Source organism: Benincasa hispida, chromosome 6 (assembly GCF_027475165.1).
Source record: "Benincasa hispida cultivar pf3 chromosome 6, pf3_genome.v1.1, whole genome shotgun sequence".
NCBI classification, from domain to species: Eukaryota; Viridiplantae; Streptophyta; class Magnoliopsida; order Cucurbitales; family Cucurbitaceae; genus Benincasa; species Benincasa hispida.
Genome location: NC_143483.1, coordinates 28,245,292 through 28,264,307, shown reverse-complemented (window position 1 = coordinate 28,264,307; position 19,016 = coordinate 28,245,292).

Sequence of the window (19,016 nt, the reverse complement as noted above, 5' to 3'; positions counted from 1 at the left end):
TGCTTATGTCATTATCGTGAGAAATTACCACTTTAACCTTAAATGCATCTCCCTTCTATTTTCTTTGTTTTGCAACATATTTTTTCTTTTTTTTCATTTTTTCTGAGTTTATTTTTCTTCCCTTTTCCCCTTTCTCTACGTTTTTTCTACAATTCTTCTTTCATCATCATCATCATCATCTTCATCATCATCTTCTTCTTCTTCTTCATCATCATCTTCATCATTATCTTCTTCTTCTTCATCATCATCATCATCTTCTTCTTATTATTATTATTATTATTATTATTATTCTTCTTCTTGCATTTCTTTGTATCGAGCATCAAACATAGAGTATAGATCATTAGAGCATCAAGCATCAAGCGAACTTCTAAATCAAGCATAGAACTTACAAAATAGAGCATAAAGTGTCGAGGATCGACTAACATGTAGCTAGTATATAATATGGAGCATCGAGCATCAAGTATCGAGTATTGAGTATCGAGTAGTATGTAGCTAGTATATAGCATAGAGCGTAGAGTGCAGAGCATCAAGTATCGAGTATCAAGAAATCTTATGAATCACAGCGCGCATATGGATTTCAAAGTCGAATGGATAAATTCACAGGGTGTTGATGCAAGTAGAATGCCATTTTTCATTCAATTTCAAAAAGGTACCCATTTTCATTTGACCTCCATTTGTAAAAATAATAATAATTATTATAAAAAAAAAAAAAAAAAAAAAAAAAACTCATCAAAGGTAATCAAATGGAGCCCATTTTCAAATTACCATTGATTTATTAACTTTGAACTGGGGCAAACATGGCTTAAATTTATGTCCCCTCTAAGTTTCTTCCTATTCAATCCACCATACAGGATTGCTTTCTTCAAAACCTCTTCCTTACCAATTAAAAAAAATGCAATGTATTGCCCACAAAAAAAAAAATCACAGGGAGAAATTTTCCTCCTTCATTTCTCGCTCTTGTTTCTTCATATCTCTCTCCTTGGTCTCGCTTTGAAGAAGAAGAAGAAGAAGAAGAAGAAGAAGAAGAAGAAGAAGAAGAAGAAGAAGAATGAGGTAAAAAAAGCGAAAGAAGTGGGAGAAGAAAAAAAATGAGGAAGAAGAACGTAGAAAAAATGCAGAAAAAAATTGTAAACCAGGAATTGAAAGAAGCGAAAATCACGAGCACCCATAGATTTTGGTCAATAATAATTTCTCCACATGCTAACGCAACCAAAATGCCAAAAAAAACATTGCTTCTTAAAAGTTATGTCAAATTTCATTTGAACCTTTAAAAATAGGTCATTGGTGCCAAAATTCCTTAAAATGCCTATACACAAGGTCCAAAATGATTTGACCTTTTGTGTACCTCATCATCCAACGGTTATACAAAACTAACCTTACTCCTTCTTATTCTTTTTCTTCTTTCTTTCGGTGCTTTTCTTCTATGGTGTGACCAACTTTGACAATATCACGCACTAGCATCGACAAGTCCACACAAGCAGCTCTAATTGTCTTCTTCTTCTTCTTCTTCCCCCTCTCTATTCAGTTTGTTTAGTAGAACAAGAGTGCAAGATCGAGAGCAAGAGAACAAGAGTGCAAGAGTGAGACCGAGAGTAAAAGTAAGAGTAAGAGTAAGAAAGCAAGATCATGAGAAAAAAGAGATAGGAGAGTGATATGTGAGAGGAAAGGGAGAAAGGAGGGTGATATGTGAAAGGAAAAGGAACGAGAGAGCGAAAGTGCAATAGTGTAATTAAGAGAGCGAGAAAACTCATTTCTCATGCGTGAAGTTCCTTTTTGGTAATTTCACTAAAATTTAACGTCAACAAAAGGGTCAAAATTCCCTATTTTTAGAAAGTGGAAAAAATCTCATTTTCTTCCCAACATTTAGGTCATCCATTCGGCAAACCCCAGTTGCAATGGGTTGAAAAGAAAATATAAGTTTATTTACTTATTTACAAATATAGTCATTAAAAAAAATTTACAAATCTAGCAAAAAAAAAAAAAAAAATCTCCCATTTTTTATTATTCCAATTCGAGCCTCATTTGTGTATCAGCATATATATATATTATATACTTTATATTTTGCATATTAGTCAATTGATAGACTTTATTTTTTGTATATTAATAAATTGATATAAAGTATATAATTTATGCAACTAATATGTCAAGATATTAAGGGGTTGTTTGGGGCGCTGAGTTGAGATAGGATGTCTGGAGTTCATATATCTGTGGAGTTTATATGTATGTGTTTGGGGTGTAGAGTTATTTAGTATGAGTTCATATGTTTGTGTTTGGGGTGCAGAGTTGAGTTCATATGTCTAGGTATCTTATGCAGTTTTTTGAACTCTAAATAATATGCTTTTATGATTACTATTTTTGTTTTGAAACTATTTTATTCAATAATTCTATCCATCATTGTTTGAATAAAATATAGATTGCAATTTTTTTCTTTTAATTTTTAAAACTTTTCTTTCTTTCTTTCTTTTTTGGGTAATGAAAAACAATTAACCCCTTACATTTCTTGTAGAAATATGATTAAATAAAATGAGAAACTAAAGTGAAATTAAAACTTTATAGTCAATTTTTCTCCATGAATTTCATTATCTTCTTCTTTTTCTTCTTCTTCCTATTGTTGCTCTATATATTTAGAGTCATGTATTTTTTTTTAATTAAATCTCCCCCGTCATCGTAACAACCAATGGAATGTCACCACATTTCTTCAACAGTTTCACTTTCATTTCCTCTAAATCTGGATGATCACCAGAGAATAAATCTCTATTTTTCACTAATTTTTGCTAGAAAATGTTCTAGATTTTTTTTTTTCCATTTTATGGTTTTTCTTTTACATGTTACATACTTTTTGTCTAAATATTCTTAACACTCATTTCATATGTGAATTCATTACGTATAAATATTGCACTACAAAATAATATTTTTTTATATAATCAACAACCCTACAACATACTTTAATAGTCATCAGTCATATAGTAGTCGGGCGTGGTTGTCGAAGTTGATTATCGAAGATGATTTTTGCTGGAGTTTGTAACCGGAGGTGGTTGTCAGGGCCTGACGTTAGTCACATGAAGGTATATTGGAATTGGTTGTCAAAGTTTGTCATCGGAGGGGATTTTCGAATCTCGAAGTTGGTCAGGCGAAAGTGGTTGTCGAAGTTAATCATCGAATATGATTTTCACTGGAGATTGTAGTCGAAGTCCAAAGTTAGTCGCATGAAGGTGATATTAGAGTTTCTGTTGGAGTTTGTCGTCAAAGGTGGTTGTCGAAGCCTCAAGTTGGTCGTCGGAGTTGCTCGCTCAAAGGTGATCATCGAATGTGATTTTCATCGAAGTTTGTAGTCGAAGTTGGTCATTGGAGTTTGTTGTCGGAGCAAATTGATCATCGGAGTTAGTAGTGCGAAGGTGGTCATCGGAGTTGGGTCACCGGAGGTGGTTGTTGGAGGTCAGAGTTGGTTGTTGGATTTGGTCGCATGAAGTTTTTCGAAGTTCAGAGTTGGTCGCTGAACCTGTCATTGGAGGTGGTTGTCAAAATCTAGATTTCGTCGCTAAAATTGTCATCGGAGGTGGTTGTCAGAGTCTGGAGTTGGTCACCAAAATTGTCATTAGAGATGGTTGTCGGAGCCCGAAGTTAGTTCTCGGAGTGTGACAATGGCTGAAGGGTGAAGCCATTAAAAACATGGGAAGAATGGAGAGTTGGAGTGAGTTGGTAAAACACCCCTTAAGTCATGGTGGAAGTTGCTTTTGTTTTTTGTTTTTTTTAATTTTGTTTTGACATGGTATTATTTTCATTCTAAATAGTAAGTTTTCAAAGGTATTTAGGGTTGGCATTATTTTATGTTTTCAAATTTGTTTATCTAATTTTAATGTCATATCTTAATTGTATTAATTATGTCAACTAAGAAGTCAAATATAATGTATATAAGTTAACTTGTTTCATTTTTAAAATTTTTGTATGATTTCGATGGCATGTAAACATACAATTTAGTATGTTAGTTGTATAATGTATGTATCTCATAGTTCGTGTATTGATTGATTGATAAACCAAATTTAGAAAGAAATAAATGTATAACAACAATATTGTTGATATACCAATATTAAGTATAATTATATACTTAAAGCATAACATTTGGTGTTTCAATTTTAAATCAACATAATTCAAAATGCATTCCAAATACGTCATTGGTGTATCAATAGTATATCATCATTATTTTAAAATGCAATATTAAGTATCATATTGGTATGAAGAAAATCTAAATAGAAACTAACAGATTATGCATAATTAGAAATTACAACATGCTTTTTAATAAGAACAAGCAAGGGATAGAGTATGCATAACTTTGAAGAACCCTTTTTCAAATATCCCTCGATCGTTCAGCAAATCGTTCAGTCCACACGAACACGAAGACAACGAACGGAACAACCAACAACACGAACAACTGGATGCACCTCGAACCCAATCGAGTCCAACTCGATCCTCGAACTGAATTAGAACACTACCACAAGTGTTACCTTGGTATTCTCGATGTGAGAATCTAGGAGTTGTGTGCTCTGTATGATCTTGGATTGAGGAAAACATGAGGTATACAATCGAGTAGATGATCGAGTAAGTGGGAGATGAACACTGTCTATCGTATAGATGATATACTCGATCGTTTAGAAGATGAAGTCTATCATATAGACTTTGCCACTCGATCGTGTAGCAACGATCAAGTAAGTAACTATCACATAGTCAACTCATAGCTCGATCGTGTATGCTCTCGATGCTAACGCTTAGTAAAAACACTTTTTACTTGATATCCTTTTTCGTGAGGAAGAAGATGATGTGCTCTCGACGCCTGTGCCTTCTTCCTCAGGCTCTAAAAAGTGGAAGAAGAAGAAAGGTGGTAAGGGGAAGAATAAAGCTACCCAACCTGTTGTTGTCCAAAAGGGCAAAAATGTTAAGGTTGCAAAGGAAACATATTTTCATTGCAATCGGGATGGGCACTGGAAACAAAATTGCGCAAAGTACTTGATCGAGAAGAAGAAGAAGAAAAAAAAAGGTAAATGCGATTTAGTGGTTTTAGAAACTTGTTTAATGGAAATGACAATTCCACCCGGATACTTGATTCAGAAGTCACTAATCACATTTGTTCTTCGTTACAGAAAACTAGTTCCTGGCAGTAGTTGGAGGCTAGAGACATGACTTTGTGGGTTGGAACGAGACAGGTCGTCCCGGTGGTTGCAGTAGAGAGATTGAAGTTGTTTTTTAATTTGCATTTTTTATTGTTAGACAATATTTGTTATGTTCCTCATTTTAAGAGGAGTTTAATTTCAGTTTCGTGCATATTGGAACAAAATTATACTATCTCTTTTATTTGTGCAGTGTTTATTTTAAAGAATGGTATTCATATCTGTTTAACAATAAACAAAAACAACTTATATGTGCTAAGACCAATAGCATCTAAAATGTTCCATAATGTTGAAATGTTGAATACCGCATGCACATAAAACAAAAGACTTAAAGTGGTTGCAGTAGAGAGCTTGAAGTTGTTTTTTAATTTGAAATTTTTATTGTTAGACAATATTTGTTATGTTCCTCATTTTAAAAGGAATTTAATTTCAGTTTCGTGTATATTGGAACAAAATTATAATATCTCTTTTATTTGTGTAGTGTTTATTTTAAAGAATGGTATTCATATCTGTTCAACAATAAACAAAAACAACTCATATGTGCTAAGACCAATAGCATCTAAAATGCTCCATAATGTTGAAATGTTGAATACCGCATGCACATAAAACAAAAGACTTAAATGGTTGCAGTAGAGAGCTTGAAGTTGTTTTTTAATTTGAAATTTTTATTGTTAGACAATATTTGTTATGTTCCTCATTTTAAAAGGAATTTAATTTCGGTTTCATGTATATTGGAACAAAATTATAATATCTCTTTTATTTGTGTAGTGTTTATTTTAAAGAATGGTATTCATATATGTTCAACAATAAATAAAAACAACTTATATGTGCTAAGACCATTAGCATCTAAAATGCTCCATAATGTTGAAATGTTGAATACCACATGCACACAAAACAAAAGACTTAAAGTTTCTCCAAAAGAAAATGCTCATCTTTGGCATCTAAGATTGGGTAACATAAATCTCAATAAGATTGAGAAGTTAGTCAAGAATGAACTTCTGAAAGAGTTAAAAGAAAATTCTTTTCCTATATATAAATCTTGTCTTGAAGGTAAAATGACAATCGACCTTTCACTGGAAAAAGTCACCAGAGCCAAAGAACCCTTGAAACTTATATTTTTAGGCCTTTGTGATCCAATGAATGTTGAGGCAAGATGAGGGTTTAAATATTTCATCCCTTTTACAAATGATTATTTAAAATATGAGTATATTCACCTAATGCAACACAAGTCTGATACACTTGACAAGTTAAAGGAGTACAAGACCGACGTTGAGAATTTATTAGGTAGAAAGGTTAAAATTCTTCGATCTAATCGAGGTGGAGAGTACATGGATATAAGATTCCAAAACTATTTGACAGAACATGGAATAACATCTTAACTCTCAACACATGGTACACCTTAGCAAAATGGTGTGTCAGAAAGGAGAAACAAAACCCTGTTAGACATGGTTCGATCAATGATGAGTTATGCTTTATTACCTAACTCGTTCTAGGGTTATGCAGTGGAGACTTCAACCTATCTCTTGAACCAAGTTCCATAAAAAAGTGTTTTTAGAACACCTTTTGAGCTATGGAAGGGTTATAAAAATAGTTTATGATATCTCATAATCTGGGGGTGTCCAACCCATTTGTTAGTGACTAACCGAAAGAAACTGAAACCATGTTCTCTTTGCTAGTTACTCAAAGGAAACGATAGATGATCTCTTTTATGATTTAAAAGATAATAAAGTGTTTGTATCGACAAATGCTAGTTTCTTGGAGGAAGCCCACATTAGGGAGCATAAACTAATAAGTAAAATCGTATTAAATGAGTTTTCCAATGAAACTACTTAATCTTCACTAAGGGTTATTGAAGAACTAAACATTTCAACAAGAGTTGTTGATGTTGTTTCATCCAGCCAAATACATCCTCCTCAATAGTTGAAGGAGTTGAGGAGAGCCTCGACGTAGTGAGAGGGTTATAACCCACTTTCTCGTTATTTGGGTTTAACAGAAACTCAAGTTGTCATACTAGATGATGACGTTGAGGATTCATTGTCTTACAAGCCGGCAATGGTTGATGTGGACAAAGATGGATGAGTCAAAGCCATGAATCAGGAGATGGAGTATATGTACTTTAATTTTGTCTGAGTCATTTGTAGAACAGCCAGTTGGGGTAAAACCCATAGGTTGTAAATGGATCTAAAAGAGAAAGAAAGGTGTGGATGGTAAGTTGCAAACTTCTAAGGTTAGATTAGTGGCAAATGGTTACACCCAAGTTGAGGGAGTGGATTATGAAGAAACTTTCTCATCTGTTGTCATGTTTAAATCAATTCGGATTCTCTTATCCATCGTCACATATCATGACTATGAAATATGGTAGATGGACGTCAAGACTGATTTTTTGAATGGTAATCTTGATGAGACCATGTACAAGAATCAACCAGAAAGATTCATCGAACACGGTTAAGTGCAAAAAATTTGCAAGCTTAATCGATCCATTTATGGGTTGAAAAAATCATCTCGATCTTGGAATATACGATTTGACACTACAGTCAAATCTTAGGGCTTTGATCAAAATATTGATGAATCTTGTGTTTACAAAAAGATCATCAACAATTCAGTAGTTTTCTTAGTGTTATATGTGGATAATATCATACTCATTGGGAATAATGTAGTTTTACTGAATATTAAAAAAATGGTTAGCTGCTTAGTTTCGAATGATAAATCTGAGTGAAGCGGATCTAAATCATTATAGACCATAAAATAAACACTAGTCTTGTCTCAAGCATTGTATATCGACAAAATTCTTGTTAGGTATTCGATGCAGAATTCTAAGAAGGGTTTACTCCCTTTCAAACATAGAATAATCTTGTCTAAGGAACAATGTCCTAAGATACCGTAAGAGGTTAAGGTGATGAGACAAATTCCCTATGCATCTGCAGTAGGTAGCCTTATGTATACCATGTTGTATACTAGGTAAGATATTTGCTATGTAGTAGGAATAGTTAGTAGATATCAATGCAATCCAAGATTTGATCACCAGAGGATGGTTAAAACTATTCTCAAGTATCTTAGGAGAACGAGAAACAATATGCTTGTATATGGTGCTAAGGATTTGATCTTTACAAGATACACTGACTTTGGTTTTCAAACTGATAAGAATTTCAGGGAATCTACATTAGGATCAGTGTTCACACTTAACATAGCATCAAGAAATGATGTATTTCTGACTCTACCATGAAGGCAGAGTATGTAGTTTCTAAAGAAGTTGTCTGGCTTAAGAAGTTTTTGACAAATTTGGAAGTTGTTCCAAACATGTCAATGGCCATCACCCTTTATTGTGATAATAATGTGTTGGCAATATCATAAAACTTGCAGTTCGTAATGTTTGAAACAGATTCTATTTTGCAATAAAAGTATTGAGACTTTATTCAATTGTTGAAATTTCACTTTGTTATAAAATCCAATAAACGAACTCATGGCAATAGTATGAATACCTTAACTTTATGTAGAGACATAAAAAAGGATCAAATTGTAGTATATAGCCTAAAAAGTCAATAAGTATATGAATGAGATTGAGTACCTCATCTTGGGGACACTATGGATGCGGCCCATTTTGTATACTGATACAAATGATGTGATCCCAAAATCGTTCACGTGTAGACATGCAAGTGGAGGCATTCTATGCATATGCAAAAGATGTTTGCATAAGACCGGATCGCTAAATAGTCACTTTTCTTTATAACGATCGTTTACTATTAAAACTGACTATTTCAATTCGATGACTTAGGGTAACTCGATCTTAATCCTGAGCTAACTATGAACTTCTCTTTATTCAGAATTATCCTTTGATTTTCATTGGTGAGACTAGTTCAACAACACTGCTCAATAAGCCTCCCATTTTGGGGATAAAACTGGATAGATAGGTGGTGACATAGTGCTGCAAGATGGAATTCACTCTTACCCAATTTAGGGTTAGCAGATAGGTTGTTCTCTTAAGTACTGCTTCCTGGTCTTAAATAAAGGGGTCCCACCTTGTCATGATGGAGAGGGACATAGTTTATTAGTTAGACTATAAACCAATTATTCAATAGAGGATCAATGATGACTTAAGGAGCAAGATGTATTTACAGAAGTAAAACAGTATTTTTGACCTAGTCGTAAATACGAACAATCTGTGAATGATCGACTTACTAATCATGAATAAATCAAATTGACAGAAATATATCTATAGTGAGGAGAGTGCAACTATCGAGCTATAGTGGTATGCCTCGGTAGTTAACAAATATTGATTAATTCAGATTAAAGAGTTTAACCAATTAATCTCAGATCGTTAGAGCTCATGATTTGTAGATCTATAAGGTTCCTCTTCTAGCTCGTAAAAGATTAAACCTTGGATTAAATATTGAGTGAATTTGGAACTGTTCAAATTCAATTTTAGGGTTTGGATAATTATATTCGATATAATTAACGTTTAAGTTTATTGAAATTAAACATATTTGGAGAATTTAGTACATTTAAATTTTGATTTAAATATGGATTACATGGATAGGATTTATGTTTGAATTGGGTGTTTTATTAATTTAATATTTGATTTAAATATGGATAGGATTTATGTTTGAATTAGTTGTTTTATTAATTTAATATTTGATATTAAATTATTATTTAATTAATTAAATTAAAATTGATTTCAAGTTTAAAAAGAAATTCAATTTTTTGAAATTGAATTTAACTTATATTTATTTAATTTTAAATTAAATATAATTAATTAATTTGAAATTGAAATTTTGAGTTTTAGTGGAATTATCCAAGTTTGAAAATTGTTAGTAGATATTTCCACAAAACAACACCTATCCCACTAATTAAGTGCAATTTGAAGTGTCAAATTGCCGAAAATTAGTGCTTGCATGATTTAAATGAATATATACTTCTAATTTGATCAGAATTAACTTCATGCAACTTGAATTTTAAGAGGAAAAATTAAACGTTAATTATATTTAAAGTTTGGATTTGAAATGTTCAAATTCAATTTTAGGATTTGAATAATTATATTCGACATAATTAACGTTTAAATTTATTGAAACTAAACGTATTTGGAGAATTTAGTATATTTAAATTTTGACTTTAAATATTGATTACATGAATAGAATTTATGTTTGAATCAGGTGTTTTATTGATTTAATATTTTATATTAAATTATTATTATTTAATTAATGAAATTAAAATTAGTTTCAAGTTTCCAAAGGAAATTCAATTTTCTAAAATTGAATTTAAATTATATTTAATTTAATTTTAAATTAAATGTAATTAATTAATTTGAAATTAAAATTTTGAGTTTTAGTGGAATTATCCAAGTTTGAGAATTGTTAGTGGATATTTCTACAAAACAACACCTATCCCACTAGTTAAGTGCAATTTTAAGTGTCAAATTGCTGAAAATTAGTGCTTGCATGTTTTAAATGAATATATACTTCTAATTTGTTCAGAATTAATTTCATGCAACTTAAATTTTAAGAGGAAAAATTCTACAGAAAATTCTCTAAAAACCCTCTACAATCCACCTCAATTCCTTCTCAATTCAGAGTTCCACCACTCAAATCCAAGGCTGAGAATAGTAGAGAAGATTCTCTAGGTAGTCTACTGAAGATTTGAAGGTCAAATTCGTGGAGATTAACAAGGATTTGAAGGAAATCTACAAAGGTTGTACTTTTGAAACTCTCTTTGTATAAAGTTGTATTTATAGCATGCTTATCACTTAAATCAAGTATAATTAAAGAACTTAATGATTATGTTAGTTTTCGTTTTATGCATGTTTACTCTATCAATTGGTATCAGAGAATGATTTAAGTACTCAATTACGTTAATTTGAGTTTGATGGGTGAATTTCTTGACATGCATGTTGTGGTGACTGATATGGTTTTATTCCAGCTTTGGTATTAGATTCCTCTTTAATTATGCTGTTATAATTGTAATTGGCTTTTGATTGATGAGCATTAATGTGTGCTTGAGAGTCTGTATTTTTTATTGGAGTCAATAGAGTCGAAATTAGGTTGTAATTGAAGATTCAAGCAAGCAAGCTCAACTGGAAAAATTGGAGAAGAAACTTTTGCTAGACAACGTTACAATGTTGTCCTTAGAGCGTTGCAACGCTGTTCTTCAATGAAGCCAAGCCATTGCAACGCTGCTCAACCCAGCCCAGAACGCATGCGCACGAGGACCGGTTCGCAAGGGTCGTCCGATTTGACCGATTCAGCTCCTGAGGGTTCGATTCAACCCTATTGAGTCCGGTTCAGCCTCTTTTGGAGCTTTGAAAAGCCGATTCGGGTAATTCGGGTCAAATTTGGGTCGGGTCGAGTGGTTAAAAGTTCCTTTAAGTTGTTTTCTGTTTATTGTTTTTAATAAATTAGTTTGTTGCTTGCCTAGGATGTCAAAGTTGGTCCATATCAGTGTTGCTTAAATATTTTATACATGTGATATTTGTTATATTTAAATTAAATATGTATTTGCATATTGTATGTCATGTAGATTTAAAATCCCATCATAGGAAAGTATGTTTCATGCATTAATATATGTTATAAATAGTTATAATATATAGTATGCATGTTTAGGGTTTCATAAGTTTAATATAATTGTTATATTAAAGTATGGAATGCTTAAGTGTATTTATAGCATGTCTATAGTTTTATAAGAGTTATAAAATGAATTAGACATTTAAAATCTATAACAAAGATAAGATGCATGATCACTTAGGGTATCTTATAACAACTTGTTTTAATAGTTAAAATAGGTCGTTATCTTATAAAATACAGTTACAAACTCAATCGGTCTATATTCCTATCTAAGGCTAGAGGTACTTAAGTTGACGGTTTATGTAACACCTGCTACCTGGGGATTATAGCCGAGATATTAAGTGTTGTTAACTGGTTTTATGAGCATGCGTGAGCAGTGTGAGATAATAAAATGGTTATATCACTTGGACATCATAGGTTAAATCCAAATATAAACGTTATACTTGGATAAACCACATAGACTTAGGGTGTTTATTAGCCGAAATATACCTAAGTATAAGAGATACCCAAATAATTAGAACACTTAAGTGGGAGATTAATAATATATATTATATATCGTTTTTAGCTTTCACGTCCCTAAGAGTTCATACCTTGAGATCCATGCTTGGCTTCCTGTCGCTTTTACTGCGACTGCTCCATTCGAAAAGTGTTTGCATGGGTCAATAACAAGGTGAAGAGGGGAAGTAGTTCAAAGTAAGTGGGTGCAGGAAATGTGTCAACATATCCTATGGTCTCTTCCATTAGTTTGAATCATGAGATTCTTATGTTGCGTCTGCTGTCATTTTTAGGCAGCACTAGCTAGTCGTTTCATGGTGATCCCCTCGGAGGGTTGTAACGTAGGATTCGAAACAACTCAAACTTCAGAAATGAATAAGATTTCTTAGTTCCGTCTTGAACCTGTCTTCCAATTTAGGGGCATATTCATACCGTTCTATGAAATCTAAAAATAAAGGATCACACTTACAAGAGTTACTAAGTGTTAGTAAGTTATTGACCAAAAACGGTAACTAAATGACTATAGGAATAAAAGTTATTATGGATATAGTATTTAGTCAAGAATGTCTTGCTTTAGTGAAAGAGTATTTGACTATCCCTCGGTAGCATCTATTCTGACTCAATAAAGTATCGTTGCAAATAAATAAAGATATATGAGTACTTTACTTTTGCTAAAATTGGATTTAAATGCAATTTTCTCATAGAATTTGTTTATGTTTTAGCATGTCGAACTCGATTATTCAACTCTTAGCCTCCGATAAGTTCAATGAAGAGGGTTATTCAAATTGGAAGTTAAACATAAACACAATACTAGTCGTTGATGATCTGAGATTCCTTTTAATGGAGGAACGTCTTCATCTTCCCAGTTCTAATGCAGACTGAAATGTCCGGGATGCCTATGACAGATGGGTGAAGGCTAATGAAAAAGCTAGAGCCTATATTTTAGCAAGCATATTTGATGTGCTTACTAAAAAGCATGAAACCATGGTCACTGATAGAGAGATCATGGAGTCGTTACAAGGGATGTTCGGACAGCCATCCAATATGACAAGATGTTATAAAATATGTTTACAATTCACGTATGAAAGAGGGGACCTTTGTTAGAGAATACGTCTTAGACATGATGATCCACTTCAACATAGTGGAAGCAAATGATGTTGTCATAGACGAGAGGAGTCAAGTTAGTATGATAAAGGAATCTCTTCCGAAGAGTTTTCTGACCTGTCGTACAAACACAATAATGAATAAGATTGATTACAACTTGACAACTCTCCTAAATGAACTCCAGACTTATCAATCCTTAATGAAAAATAAAGAAGGGGAAGCAAATGTTGTTTCCCAAAGGAAATTTCAGAAGGGTTCAACATCTGTTTCAAAACCCTCTGAAAAGAAGTATGAACCTTCAAAGGATAAGAGTATCTAGATGAAGAAGAAGATAAAAGGGAAGAAAAAAGACTCTTGCTACTAAGAGTAAGACGAAAGTTGCAAAAGAAAAATGTTTCCATTATAATGTTGATGGGCATTGAAAACACAATTGCCCTAAATATCTTGCGGGGAAGAAAGCTGAGAAGACAAATCAAGGTAAATACGATTTACTTTTAATAGAAACATGTTTAATGGAAAGTTCTCACTTAACCTAGATTCTAGATTCAGGCGCCCCTAATCATATTTGCATTTTCATTTAGGAAACTAGTTCCTGGAAGCAACTATTAAAAAATGAAATGACTTTCAAGGTGGGAATGGGTGAAGTCATTTTAGCAGAAGAAGTGGGAGACATCAAGTTATGTTTTGGAGATTTCTACATTTTACTAGAAAATGTATATTTTGTACATAGAATGGAAAGAAACTTAATCTCTGTATCTTGTTTTCTAGAACATATGTATAAAGTAACTTTTGATATAAATGAAGTGTTCATTAGTTCAAAAGGTGTTCAAATATATTATGCTAAACTTGAAAATAACTTTATGTGTTAAAACCAACTGAGGCAAATGTTATTTTAAATATAGAGATGTTTAAATCAGCGGAAACTCAAAATAAGAAAAGAAAGATTTCTCCTAATACCCATCTTTGGCACTTAAGACTTTGTCACATAAATCTTCCTTTGTCCTTACTCACATGCATCCTAGGAAAATTCCTAGGAGGTTATCTAACATAGGAATGCTCCAAGCTAAGCACGCTTAACTTTGGAGTTCTTTTGATTGAGCCATCAAAAAGGAAGATGTACCTTGTTAATATAGGTAGTAACTTTCAATTATTTTAAGCCTTTCTTAACCATACTTTCATGTCCTCAGGATCCCTCTCATTCAGATGTGATATCAGTTCGTTCATGTACCTTCTCTTGAACTCGGGTTGTTACAAAAATGGACATCTAAATTAGTTAAAAAAAATAAATCTTTTCCTCCATGTGAATCATGTCTCGAAGGAAAAATGACAAAAAGATCTTTTTCAGAAAAAGGTCTTAGAGCCAAAAAACCTCTAGAACTTATACATTCAGATCTTTGTGGTTTTATGAATGTTAAAGCTCGGGGAGGATTTGAATATCTCATCAGTTTATTGATGATTATTCCAAATATAGCTATGTTTACTAATGGTGTAGCAGAAAGGAGAAATCGAACCTTGTTAGACATGGTTCGTGAAAGAACTCGTATGAGGAGAACCTTCAGCGGGAGCGGATTGACTAAATTCCATTAATTATTGAATACAAAGTTTACAATAAACACACAAATAGATATACGTTTAAATTAAATTACACCTTGTTATTACATGAAAAGAGTTTAGGAAATATTACCTTTGAAGAACCTTTTCTTCGTGAATTTTCCCGAATAGTCACGTACAACTTGAAGACTTCCTTCAAGATAGATCTCGAACCAAACCCCAGATATTACCACAGTGTTACCTTGGTATTCTCATGGTGAGAACCCAGGAGTGGTGGGCTCTGACTATTTTGGTTTAGAGGGGAAGATTAATATAGAGGAGAAAGATTGAGAACTTTTTCACACAAATACTCAAAGATACAAAACTCTTCTGTCTTTCTCTCAATCGTTCAACAACAACGTTCAAAATGTAGAGGAAGAAGAAAAACTATTTTTTTTTATTCCTCTTGCCATAAAAGATAACCACCTCTACTAAAGTGGGTGGAGAGAAAAGATGGGGAAATGAGTTGTATCTCCCTTCTTTATTATTCAAATAATAATATAATATAAATAAATATGATAACTAACTTACCACATTATATTTATATTAAATTATATGTTATATAAAATATATCAAATAACCTATAGTTTTAATATTGTATCACATACAATATAAACTGTAGTTTATTTTCTCTATTATATAGCATTAAATATAAATCATATTTATATTAAATTTAATAACTATGAATCCAATTCATAGAAAAAATATTTGAATCTCATTCAAATATTTATTTCCTCCCATTAAGCTACAATATATCAAATTCATTATGACAATTATATCACATATAATTGAAATAATTTAATTACATTGAACAATTCAAATTAATCCAAAAACTTATTCTCAACTAGATCTTTTTGTGCTACCAATGGGACCTCATGGACCTGTAGCTTGAAGCTCCAACTTAATTAAACTCTTCAATTACATTATTCACTATCTGGTAACTGTCGGGCATTCCACTAAAGACCGACACTTGTACTCTTCGTACTACAGATATATTTCTGTGTCCATTGGATATAACCAATCAACAATGCAATGACCCGTTACAAATTTCTCGTAAGTACAGCTGGACCAAAATATCGTTTTGCCCCTGTAGTTACATCTAACTCCTTAACCACTGATTCCTCTAATGAACAATAAGTCATAGTTCTACTATGACCAAGTCTTTCTCGGGCCAGGAGAGGGTGTGGCCACTATGTTCAAAACCCGGAATCAGTTCTTAAGGGAGCAATTTATCTACTTGCTCCTGCATCGGGGAAGGAGTGAATTCTGTTTTGGATTGCTTATTCCCAGTTCCCTAGTAAGACGAATCCCCAAAATGGTGGCTTGTTGAGTTGGCAATCTAGCCACTCTCACCTATATAAATCAAAGGACTGCCTTCATGAACAAGAGTTCACAACTCACTCAGGATTCAAGTCATGTCACCTATGGTCATCCCAGTGACATGTAAGTCTCTATATGAACGATGTTATATAAAAAGACTAATGATTTCGTGGTCCGGTCTTATACAAACTCTTTATATAGGATACCCCCGCTCACATGTCTCCACAGGAATGATCAGGATCAGATCATTTGTAGCACTTTACAACACTTGTAACATCTATAAAGTGGGCCGTATCCGTAGTGTCACCAGTATAAGGTACCCATCCTTATCCATCTACTACATACTGATTAGGTTATTATTTAAACAAGATCCACTTATATGTCTCTACATACTTGTTTAAATTACATGAAATAACCTTAGATCTTAGTTTATTGGATTGATTATATGCTTATAAAATAACATTTTTTTTTAATTAAAAACAATATGTTTATACAGAATTTACAAACTACGAGATTACAAGAAGATTCAGAATACCATTCCCAACAATCTCCCACTTGTCGTAAAGCTTAGGGAGACTAATGAATAATACAAATAAAGTACAAAATACAATAAACTAAGGCATACACTATACCCCAATAACATCTCCCACTTGCCTTAGACAATGCGCTGCATATCTCATAGACCCAGACTTTCTTGATGACCTTCGAACACTTTAGTCGTACGAGCCTTTGTAAATGGATCGACAACATTGTGCTCGAAGCAATCTTCATGATAAGCACATCACCTTGACGCACAATCTCCTGAATCAAATGATATTTTCGTTCTACGTGCTTGCCTCTTCGATGACTCCTAGGTTCCTTAGAATTTGCCATAGCACCATTGTTATCACAATAAAGTGTGATGGGCAAAGACATATTTGGAACAACTTCCAAACCAGTCAGGAACTTTTTAATCCAAACAACCTCTTTAGCAACTTCACAAGCAGCTACATATTCAGCTTCCATAGTGGAGCCTGCGATGCATCCTTGCTTGATGCTTTGCCATACTATAGCTCCTCCATTTAGAGTAAACATTAACCCTGATGTGGATTTTCAAGAATCCCGATCAGTCTGAAAGTCAGAGTCCATGTATGCTGTAAGGATCAAATCCTTATCTCCATACACGAGCATATAGTCCTTCGTTCTCCGAAGATACTTGAGGATTGTTTTGATCGTCGTCTAGTGATCTAATCCTGGATTGGACTGATATCGACTGACAATCCCTACTGCACAACAAATGTCAGGTCTAGTACATAACATTGCATATATAAGGCTACCAATAGTCGATGCATAGGGAATCCGTCTCATTTCCTCAACCTCTTGAGGAGTCTTAGGACTCTGTTCCTTAGACAATACAATTCCATGCTTGAAAGGTAATAAACCCTTCTTGGAATTGTGCATCGAATATCTGACAAGCATCCTGTCAATATACGATGCCTGAGACAAGGAAAACTTTTTTTCTTATGATCCCTTATAATTTGGATCCTTAGAACAAATTGCGCCTTCCCCAAATCTTTCATTTAGAATTGGGTGACTAGACATTTCATAACATTAGTCAGAAAACCTATATCATTCCCAATGAGTAGGATATCATCCACATACAGCACGAGGAAAGCTACTGAACTGTTGATGATTTTCTTGTAAACACAAGGCTCATCAAAATTCTGATCAAAGCCATAAGATTTGATTGTAGTATCAAATCTTATATTCCAAGATCAAGATGCTTGCTTTAGTCCATAAATGGATCGATTAAGCTTGCAAACCTTTTGCTCTTGATCTTGTTCAATGAATTCTTCTGGTTGATTCATGTAGATGGTCTATTCAAGATTACCATTCAAAAAGGCAGTCTTGATGTTCATTTGACATATCTCATAGTCATAATATGTGATTATAGACAAGAGAATCATAATAGACTTTAACATGACAACAGGTGAGAAAGTTTCTTTATAGTCCACTCCCTCAACCTGGGTATAACCCTTTGCCACAAGTCTAGCTTTAAAGGTTTGTACCTTTCCATCTACACCTCTTTTCCTCTTGTAAATCCATTTACAACCTATAGGTTTTATCCCATCAGGTTGATTTACAAGCTCCCAGACAGAATTGAAGTATATGGACTCCATTTCTTGATTTATGGCTTTAATTCATTCATCCTTGTCAACATCTTTTATTGCTTGCTTATAAGACAATGGATCTTTAACACCATCATCAGGTATGATGTCTTGGGCTTCTGTTAAACCCATGTAGCGTACATGTGGGTTCATAACTAACCCACTACGTCGAGACAATCTCAACTCTTGAGATGGATGACTAGATGAACTGACATCAACAACCCTTGTTGATCTATTAGCCTATTCAACAACTCTTGTTGAAGTCTCAACATTCTCATTAGAAATATCATTTAAAACGAGTTTACTTCATGGCTTATGATCCCTCATGTGGTCTTCTTCCAAGAAGGTAGCATTTTTTAACATAAATACTTTATTCTCACTTGGATCATAGAAGTATCCACCTCTTGTTTCCTTGGGTTACCTACAAATAGTCACACTTTTGAACGAGGTTTCAACTTTTTGGGGTTTTCCATAAGCACATGGGCTGGACATCCTCAAATCCTGAAGTGACGTAAACTACCTTTACGAGCTCTCCATAATTCAAAAGGCGTTTCAAAAACACTCTTTGAGGGAACGTTGTGTTGAGGTTGATGCCCTAAAGTCTCGTGCCCTGTAGTTTGTACGAATGCTTGTGATGTATAATATAT